The following is an 11,139-nucleotide window of genomic DNA, read 5'->3' as shown; positions in this document are numbered from 1 at the left end:
CTCACGCGTTGGGCACAACGCTTCTTGAAGGGGGAGGATGATACGGGCATGAAGGCCAAGGTGAAGCCCAATTTCAGGACTCCACCTAGCTAGTTATCTTATTTATCGTATTTTATATCTATGGTCATATGTGGGCTAATTAGGGATTTTATTGAGTTGATTCAATTTGGTTTGGGCCCTTCCAAACGTAGGTAGAGATGCCCACTAGGGGCTGGCCAGCCACCCCCTCATATAAGGGTGGGTGTGGCTAGGGTTAGGGTTAGAACTAGTTTGAGTTAATTCTAGATGCTATCGTGTGTGTGCTTGGTGCGTTTATCTATTATAGTTGTTGCGAAGGTTCTTGTGTTCATCAAGGTTTGTTGTGCTTTGGTCTTGAGGCGTGGTGATCTCCATCACGTTGCTTGCTGGATTTATACCCTACTTCAGGTTACGTTCCACGCGTAATTGGAGGTATCTATCTACCCGGGTTCTCGCTGTGAAAGATCGGGCAACACCGTAGGAGGATCAGCTGGGATCCCCCTTATCAAGATGCAAGATTGCGCCTTCCTCCGCAAGCTCCCCCAATATGCCCCCTACATCATGAGGCTCATTTGCCTCAAGTGGGATCAAGCTCGCCGTGGAGACCTCCTCACTCAACGCGGACCGCTCACCAGTCACCGTATGCGTAGCCCCATCATCAAGAACCACTCGCTGCCAAGGTATGGTCCCAAAGCTCCCAAGGACAAGGAAGAGGAGGAGGCCGATAACGATGACTCCGATTTTGTGCCGCAATCCGTCAAGACCAAGGGTTTCTATGCCAAGCTCACCACGCACCTCAAGAAGTCCTCTTGCTTCAAGGAAGACCTCCAAGACAAGATGTATGATGCCCATGTGCAAAACAAGAATATCCGTCAACGCCAAAAGGCCATGATGGCTCATATGAGCATCCCCGTCTCCGATGGGTTCGAGAGTATCATCACCCCTCCCGAGGAGTGGAAATCCAAGCACAAGTGGACAAGCTCCGAAGACTCCATCCCCGAGCGCAATTGGGATCGCCCCTCTCCACCACCTTGATGACGCGTGAAGCACACGTTCATTGGGAACCCCAAGTGGAAGGTGTGATGCATACAGCAGCAAGTTTCCCTCAGTAAGAAACCAAGGTTATCGAACCAGTAGGAGATGAAGGCCACGTGAAGGTTGTTGGTGAAGGAGTGTAGTGCGGCGCAACACCAGGGATTCCGGCGCCAACGTGGAACCTGCACAACACAATCAAGATACTTTGCCCCAACTTAACAGTGAGGTTGTCAATCTCACCGGCTTGCTGTAAACAAAGGATTAAACGTATGGTGTGGAAAATGATGTTTGTTTGCAAAGAGCAGCAGAGAACAATGATTGCAGTAGATTGTATTTCAGATGTAAAAGAATGGACCGGGGTCCACAGTTCACTAGTGGTGTCTCTCCAATAAGAAATAGCATGTTGGGTGAACAAATTATAGTTGGGCAATTGACAAATAGAGAGGGCATAACAATGCACATACATATCATGATGACTAATATGAGATTTACTTAGGGCATTACGACAAATAACATAGACCGCTATCCAGCATGCATCTATGCCTAAAAAGTCCACCTTCGGGTTAGCATCTGCACCCCTTCCAGTATTAAGTTGCAAACAACAGACAATTGCATTAAGTACGGTGCGTAATGTAATCAACACAAATATCCTTAGAAAAAGCATTGATGTTTTATCCCTAGTGGCAACAGCACATCCACAACCTTAGAACTTTCTGTCACTGTCCCAGATTCAATGGAGGCATGAACCCACTATCGAGCATAAATACTCCCTCTTGGAGTCACAAGTATCAACTTGGCCAGAGCCTCTACTAGCAACGGAGAGCATGCAAGATCATAAACAACACATACATGATAGATTGATAATCAACTTGACATAGTATTCCATATCCATCGGATCCCAACAAACACAACATGTAGCATTACAAATAGATGATCTTGATCATGATAGGCAGCTCACAAGATCTAACATGATAGCACAATGAGGAGAAGACAACCATCTAGCTACTGCTATGGACCCATAGTCCAAGGATGAACTACTCACACATCAGTCCGGAGGCGATCATGGTGATGTAGAGTCCTCCGGGTGATGATTCCCCTCTCCGGCAGGGTGCCGGAGGCGATCTCCTGAATCCCCCGAGATGGGATTGGCGGAGGCAGCATCTCAGTATGTTTTCTCGTATCGTGGCTCTCGGTAATAGGGTTTTCGCAACGGAGGGAATAAATAGGCGGAAGGGCAGAGTCAGGGGCGCCCGAGGGCCCCACACCATAGGCCGGCGCGGGCCCCTTGCTGGCCGCGCCGCCTGGTGGGGTCACCACCTCGTGGCCCCACTCTGTATCTCCTTCGGTCTTCTGGAAAGCTCCGTGGAAAATAAGACCCTGGGCTTTTGTTTCGTCCAATTCTGAGAATATTTCCTGTGTAAGATTTCTGAAACCAAAAACAGCAGAAAACAGGAACTGGTGCTTCGGCATCTTGTTAATAGGTTAGTGCCAGGAAATGCGTATAAATGATATAAAGTGTATATAAAACATGTGAGTATTGTCATAAAACTAGCATGGAACATAAGAAATTATAGATACGTTTGAGACGTATCAAGCATCCCCAAGCTTAGTTCCTACTCGCCCTCGAGTAGGTAAATGATAACAAGGATAATTTGTGAAGTGACATGCTACTGTCATAATCTTGATCAATACTATTGTAAAGCATATGAGATGAATGAAGTGATTCGAAGCAATGGTAAAGATAATGACTAAACAACTGAATCATATAACAAAGACTTTTCATGAATAGTACTTTCAAGACAAGCATCAATAAGTCTTGCATAGGAGTTAACTCATAAAGCAATAAGTTCTTAGTAGAAGGTTTTGAAGCAACACAAAGGAAGATATAAGTTTCAGCAGTTGCTTTCAACTTCAACATGTATATCTCATGGATAATTGTCAACACAAAGTAATATGATGAATGCAAATAAGCAAGTATGTAGGAATCAATGCACACAGTTGACACAAGTGTTTGCTTTTAAGATAGAAGGAAGTAGGTAAACTGACTCAATATAAAGTAAAAGAAAGGCCCTTCGCAGAGGGAAGCATGGATTACTATTTTTGTGCTAGAGCTTTTATTTTGAAAACATAGAAACAATTTTGTCAATGGTAGTAATAATTCATATGTGTTATGCATAAGACATCCTATAAGTTGCAAGCCTCATGCATCGAATACCAATAGTGCTCGCACCTTGTCCTAATTAGCTTGGATTTCCATGGATTATCATGGCATTACATATGTTTCAACCAAGTGTCACAAAGGGGTACCTCTATGCCGCCTGTACAAAGGTCCAAGGAGATAGATCGCATTTGATTTCTCGTTTTTGATAGATCTCAACTTGAGGACATCCATACCGGGACAACATAGAAAAGAGATAATGGACTCCTCTTTGATGCATAAGCATTCAACAACAGATAATATTCTCATAAGAGATTGAGGATTAATGTCCAAACTGAAACTTCCACCATAATACATGGCTTTGGTTGGCGGCCCAAAGTTCTTCTCTAACAATATGCATACTCAAACCATTAATTCATGATAAATCACCCTTACTTCAGACAAGACGAACATGCATAGCAACTCACATGATATTCAACAAAGGTGTAATAGTTGATGGCGTCCCCACAAACATGGTTACCGCTCAACAAGCAACTTATAAGAAATAAGATACATAAACTACATATTCTTTACCACAATAGTTTTTAAGGCTATTTTCCCATGAGCTATATATTGCAAAGACAAGGAATGAAATTTTAAAGTTAGCACGCAAGAAATTTACTTTGGAATGGCAGAGAAATACCACGTAGTAGGTAGGTATGGTGGACACAAATGGTGTAGGTTTTGGCTCAAGGTTTTGGATGCATGAGAAGTATTCCCTCTCAGTACAAGGCTTTGGCTAGCAAGGTTGTTTGAAGCAAACACAAGTATGAACCGGTACAGCAAAACTTACATAAGAACATATTGCAAGCATTATAAGACTCTACACTGTCTTCCTTGTTGTTCAAACACTTCACCAGAAAATATCTAGATTTTAGAGAGACCAATCATGCAAACCAAATTTCAACAAGCTCTACAGTAATTCTCCACTAATAGGTGCAATCTACATGATGCAAGAGCTTAAACATGATCTATTTGAGCAAAACAATTGCCAAGTATCAAATTATTCAAGACAATATACCAATTACCACATGAAGCATTTTCTGTTTCCAACCAAATAGCAATGAACGAACCTGTTTTCAACCTTCGCCATGAACATTAAAAGTAAAGCTAAGAACACCAGTGTTCATATGAACAAGCGGAGCGTGTCTTTCTCCCACACAAGGAATGCTAGGATCCGATTTTATTCAAACATAAACAAAAATAAAAACATACAGACGCTCCAAGTAAAGCACATAAGATGTGACGGAATAAAAATATAGTTTCACTAGAGGTGACCTGATAAGTTGTCGATGAAGAAGGGGATGCCTTGGGCATCCCCAAGCTTAGATGCTTGAGTCTTCTTGAAATATGCAGGGATGAACCACGGGGGCATCCCCAAGCTTAGACTTTTCACTCTTCTTGATCATATTGTATCATCCTCCTCTCTTGATCCTTGAAAACTTCCTCCACACCAAACTCAAAACAAACTCATTAGAGGGTTAGTGCATAATCAAAAATTCACATGTTCAGAGGTAACACAATCATTCTTAACACTTATGGACATTGCCCAAAGCTACTGAAATTTAATGGAACAAAGAAATCCATTCAACATAGCAAAAGAGGCAATGTGAAATAAAAGGCAGAATATGTCAAAACAGAACAGTCCTTAAAGACGATTTTTTCAGAGGCACTTAACATGCTCAGACGAAGAAGCTCAAATTGAATGAAAGTTGCGTACATATCTGAGGATTACTCATGATTTTTCTCTGATTTTTCTGAGTTACCTACAGAGAGATCTGCTCAAATTTGTGGCAGTAAGAAATCTGTTACTGCGCAGAAATCCAAATCTAGTATCAACCTTACTATCAAAGACTTTACTTGGCACCACAATGCAATAAAATAAAGATAAGGAGAGGTTGCTACAGTAGTAACAACTTCCAAGACACAAATGTAAAACAAAATTGCTGTAGTAAAATAATGGGTTGTCTCCCATAAGCGCTTTTCTTTAACGCCTTTCAGCTAGGCGCAGAACGTGTGAATCAAGTATTATCAAGAGATGAAGCATCAACATTGTTATTTTCACAACTTGTCACCATAGGTATCTTAGATGCTCCATTATCTAAATTTCCCATAGTGGTACTAAGGGCTTTATCAATTTTAGGCTTATAATAGTTCTTGGGCTTAGGCACCTTAGAGACATACATGAACTTTAGCTCCTTACCCACATAAGCTTTCTCCTTAAACTTAAGAGAAGAAAAAGTTGAACCCAAGGTTCCCATAGCTTCTTCAAGTTCATTGATCCTATGGGTTTGATTATCATGAGTAGCACAAGTTTCTAAGATGGCGATTCTCTCATTAATTCCACTTAGAGATTTATCAAGTTTATCAGTGTTATCAAGTAATATTCCCAATTTAGTCTCAACACTTGGAAGATTTTTCTCTATGGCCTCCAACTTTTTGATGACATCTTCAAGAGAAATTTCAATTTTAGCTTCATTAACAGGTGGTATTCCAACTAGACTCTCAATAATGCAACTAGCTTCTAAAGCAGGAGTGCCTAGGAAATTACCTCCCGCAAGAGTATCAAGAACATACCTATTCCAGCTAGAGATACCAACATAAAAGTTCCTAAGTAGGATAATAGTGGAGTGTTTCTTAGTGCACCTTTGATGAGCATCACTAATTCTATACCAAGCATCTTTAAAACATTCTCCTCCTTGTTGCTTAAACGAACGAACTTCAACTTAAGGATTACTCATTTTTAGCAATAATAGAAATAAATAAAACAAACTAAATTAAGTAAAGTAAATGCAAGTAACTAATTTTTTGTGTTTTTGATATGAAGAAAGCAAACAAGACAGTAAATAAAATAAAGTAAAGCAAGACAATAACAAAGTAAAGAGATTGGATGTGAGAGACTCCCCTTGCAGCGTGTCTTGATCTCCCCGACAACGGCACCAGAAATTTAGCTTGATGACACGTGAAGCACACGTTCGTTGGGAACCCCAAGTGCAAGGTGTGATGCGTACAGCAGCAAGTTTCCCTCAGTAAGAAACCAAGGTTATCGAACCAGTAGGAGATGAAGGCCACGTGAAGGTTGTTGGTGAAGGAGTGTAGTGCGGCGCAACACCAGGGATTCCGGCGCCAACGTGGAACCAGCACAACACAATCAAGATACTTTGCCCCAACTTAACAGTGAGGTTGTCAATATCACTGGCTTGCTGTAAACAAAGGATTAACGTATGGTGTGGAAAATGATGTTTGTTTGCAAAAAGCAGCAGAGAACAATGATTGCAGTAGATTGTATTATAGATGTAAAAGAATGGACCGGGGTCCACAGTTCACTAGTGGTGTCTCTCCAATAAGAAATAGCATGTTGGGTGAACAAATTACAGTTGGGCAATTGACAAATAGAGAGGGCATAACAATGCACATACATATCATGATGACTAATATGAGATTTACTTAGGGCATTATGACAAATAACATAGACCGCTATCCAGCATGCATCTATGCCTAAAAAGTCCACCTTCGGGTTAGCATCCGCACCCCTTCCAGTATTAAGTTGCAAACAACACACAATTGCATTAAGTATGGTGCGTAAGGTAATCAACACAAATATCCTTAGAGAAAGCATTGATGTTTTATCCCTAGTGGCAACAGCACATCCACAACCTTAGAACTTTCTGTCACTGTCCCAGATTCAATGGAGGCATGAACCCACTATCGAGCATAAATACTCCCTCTTGGAGTCACAAGTATCAACTTGGCCAGAGCCTCTACTAGCAACGGAGAGCATGCAAGATCATAAACAACACATATATGATAGATTGATAATCAACTTGACATAGTATTCCATATTCATCGGATCCCAACAAACACAACATGTAGCATTACAAATAGATGATCTTGATCATGATAGGCAGCTCACAAGATCTAACATGATAGCACATGAGGAGAAGACAACCATCTAGCTACTGCTATGGACCCATAGTCCAAGGATGAACTACTCACACATCAGTCCGGAGGTGATCATGGTGATGTAGAGTCCTCCGGGTGATGATTCCCCTCTCCGGCAGGGTGCCGGAGGCGATCTCCTGAATTCCCCGAGATGGGATAGGCGGTGGCGGCGTCTCAGTATGTTTTCTCGTATCGTGGCTCTCGGTAATAGGGTTTTCGCGACGGAGGGAATAAATAGGCGGAAGGGCAGAGTCGGGGGTGCCCGAGGGCCCCACACCATAAGCCGGCGCGGGCCCCTTGGTGGCCACGCCGCCTGGTGGGGTCGCCACCTCGTGGCCCCACTCCGTATCTCCTTCGGTCTTCTGGAAAGCTCCGTGGAAAATAAGACCCTGGGCTTTTGTTTCGTCCAATTCCGAGAATATTTCCTGTGTAGGATTTCTGAAACCAAAAACAGCAGAAAACAGGAACTGGCGCTTCGGCATCTTGTTAATAGGTTAGTGCCGGAAAATGCGTATAAATGATATAAAGTGTATATAAAGCATGTGAGTATTGTCATAAAACTAGCATGGAACATAAGAAATTATAGATACGTTTGAGACGTATCACACCTCATGGCAAAGGACAAGCTCAAGATGAAGACGCAGACGAAGATGAAGGTGAAGAGGAGGAGTTTGGAGATGATGAGGATGAGGAGGACGAGGAGGAGGATGATGAGGATCAGGACAAGTGATCTTCTTGGGGCTCTAGCGCGCTTCCTTTCCCTTTTTGTTGTTCCGATGCCAAAGGGGGAGAAGTTGTTCTATTAGGACGGGAATTTGCACGGGGATGCCAAGGGCTTGGTAGTTTTGGTCTTTTCGGCCTTGGCATCACTTTTTATCCCTAGTTATTAAAACTTCATTTGGTGCTTGATAATTTGCTACTCTATTCGTGGATCTTCCGGTTTGTAATTAGACCTATTATGGTAGCATATGTTGGTTTTCGGTATTCATCTATTATGGCTATACCATCTCTATGGAATAATTGTTGGAGTTTGGGTTTTCTCAAGGAAAAGGTATGAATCATATTCTCAAACTCCATGTATCGAAATGTGTTGCCTCTATGTTGTGCATATGCTATATAGACATGTCATATATCCTTGTTTCATATATGTTTGGTTTGTAGAATCTAGGGGGAGTTATGTCTCTAGGATGTGTGTATTTGTATTCAAATGCATATTCAAACTATGCACACATCTAGGGGGAGCTTCATCTATATTTTGGAAATCTAGAATCTTATAATAATGTCTTGTGCTACATTGCAAATTCTTGTGTTGTCATTAAACACCAAAAATGGGGAGATTGAAAGAGGAAAATCTATACCTCGTGTTTTGTGTGTTTGATAACAACACTAGAATGAATTTCACCTTGTGCATAGTTTGCGTTGGATAGATTTGCACGTGCACGGTGCCCTCTCTAAACGCATTAGGATCAGAATACTCAAGCGTAGCTTATAGGTTTTTTGGTCGTGTGTGTGTCGCGAGGTGACATGGTTGGAGAGGAAAAGAGGAAAAACCAGTTTCAGCTTGACCGGTACTACCGGTACCAAGAGCGGTAGTACCACTATTGCTATTGGTACCGACCCCCAGTACCACAACAGGCTTTGCACGAGGGAAGGACTTACAATATGCGTTACGGTACCTCGACCGGTAGTAACGCTCCCAAGCGGTACTTCCGTCCAGGTACCGCTTTGATATCGTAACTGCAGGCTACGACACTACCGCCTTGGTACCGCCATGGTACCGGAGGGAGTCCGGGACTCGCAGAGACTCTGCCGGTACCTTGACGGTACCGGCAGCGGTAGTACCGCTTTGAGTCCCACGTGGCAAAACTGAAGGCTCTTCTAAAACCCAGAGCGGTAGTACCGGTCATGCGGAAACTGGACATAACGGGTGGATTCGGGGGGGGGGGGCTATAAAAGGGGTCCTTCTTCCCCAGCTTGTTTCAACTCTTCTCTCTCTCTCATCCATTGTTGATGAGCTCAAAACCTTGAGGATCTCCCTCCCCATCCAGCCAATCTTGCCTAAAATTTGACGATTGATGGAGGAGACCCCGATCTATAGTTCTACCAAGAGAAATTTCACCAGTACAACTTTCTCGAGGAACAAGGTGAGGCATGTGTGGCTGGTGAGCCTTCGTGGTTGACATCTCCTCAAGGAAGACGTACTCCCCTTTGGGGGAGGAACTGCGGGAAACAAATCGCGCCTCCTCTCCGCTACCTCGGTTGTCCCGCTCCCTCTCTCTCACAATCTTGTGGTTCCTTTACTTGTTGCATCACGTAGGCTCATACTAGGTTCACCCTCATCGCTAAAGTTGCCACTTTTACTTCCGAATCACATATAAAATTGAAAAAGCTATAAAATTTGTGTAGCGACCATTCACTCCCCCTCTTGTTCGCTACCGATCCATTCATCATATCTCATCGGCGAGGCGGAAGATCGATTTCGGCCTGAGATCTTTGGCGAATGCAGATGAACTTCAGTGCAACGCGTTGGCCATGAAGTTGCGCCAATCCACACATTCAGAGGCCAGACCTGCCGCTGATAAGTCTGGTGACGTGCGTGGATTGGGATTGGGATGCGACATATCACCACGAGTTTCACTTAACGGTGGCGTTATGTGTAATTTGTGCGAACTTTAGGGCAGTTTTAAGTGCAAGAAACCTTATTTTCTTTATTATTAGGTAGTACTAGTTGAATGTCTGTGCGTTGCTACGGCATGTAAGTTTATTATGATAGCAACTAAGAATTGTTTTAGCTGCAGAGATAAGAAGTTCACTTATATGGTTTCACATAACGACATTGGCCAAAGCCTTTGGAGCGTTAGACAAAAACCGTGTCCAGTCACGCCCAATGGTATTTTCAATCCAGCATGGTCCAATAGCGTGTCTGACACCCCCAGGCCATCCCCGTCCATATGGTTCCTTACGGGTGCATTAGACGCGACACATTGGCGACGCAACGACTGGTGGGCAGCCATGTCATTGACACAAAGTGGTGAAGTGGAGGTTTTCTTCATCATTTACATCGTCGCCAACCTCTGGTCAAGTCGGGTAATGGTCACGTCTGTTCCCAAGGCGGGCGCGGGGATTCGTCCTTTCGCGATGGTGGTGTGGCATGGAGGGGGGGCACCAGTGTTAATGTGTGTCACCGACCCCTCGGCTACCACAAACATTAAATACACATGCACTGCTCCTTTACACACATCCGCCTAGCCGCTCACCTTATCCGAATACCTAGAGCCGCGCGGCACCGAGTGCGTCCCTGGTCGCTATGTCGAATTGCCGCATCGGAGGCACGGTCGTCAACTGATTTGGGGACGGCATCTTAACCATGTCTGATGCGTGGGCCTTGTATGATGCGCGCTACACATTCATGTTGGACATGTGCCTGCAAAGCAACAACGGATGGCAGATGTGATGTAGCCCCGCCTAACAACAACCCTACACCATGGCCAAGGGGTCCCCCAAGTGGACCGATGACACGAGTCCGACTACATGACAAGGTGAACTCTATCCTCTCCGTGGTCGATCTCAACACACACTTGAATGGTATGCTACCTCATGCCCATATTTTATGTGTCATTATGTACAAATGTCGACAAGGAATGGTAGACGCACAACACACGTTACACAAGGGAGAGGAAGAGGAAATGAGAAGAGAAAAAGAAAGAGAGAATAAGAAAGAAGACGAAAGGAGAAAAGAAGAAGAAGAAAATAAGAGAGAAGGAGGGAGGAGGCCAGCAGCAGCCCTTGCTGCGCGCATGGAGGGAGGACCGGTAGTACCGGCCCCCCTGGCCGGTACTACCGGCCGGTGCACTGCAGCCCCAATGCTACCACGCGGGAAGCAGGAGGAGAACCGGTACCTCTGGGTGGAGGATCTACCCGAGGTACCGCCCAGATGCTCAGCGGTA

Source organism: Lolium perenne, chromosome 6, assembly GCF_019359855.2.
Source record: "Lolium perenne isolate Kyuss_39 chromosome 6, Kyuss_2.0, whole genome shotgun sequence".
Lineage (NCBI taxonomy): Eukaryota > Viridiplantae > Streptophyta > Magnoliopsida > Poales > Poaceae > Lolium > Lolium perenne.
The sequence above is the reverse complement of the archived record's forward strand: the minus strand, read 5'-3'. Positions refer to the sequence as shown.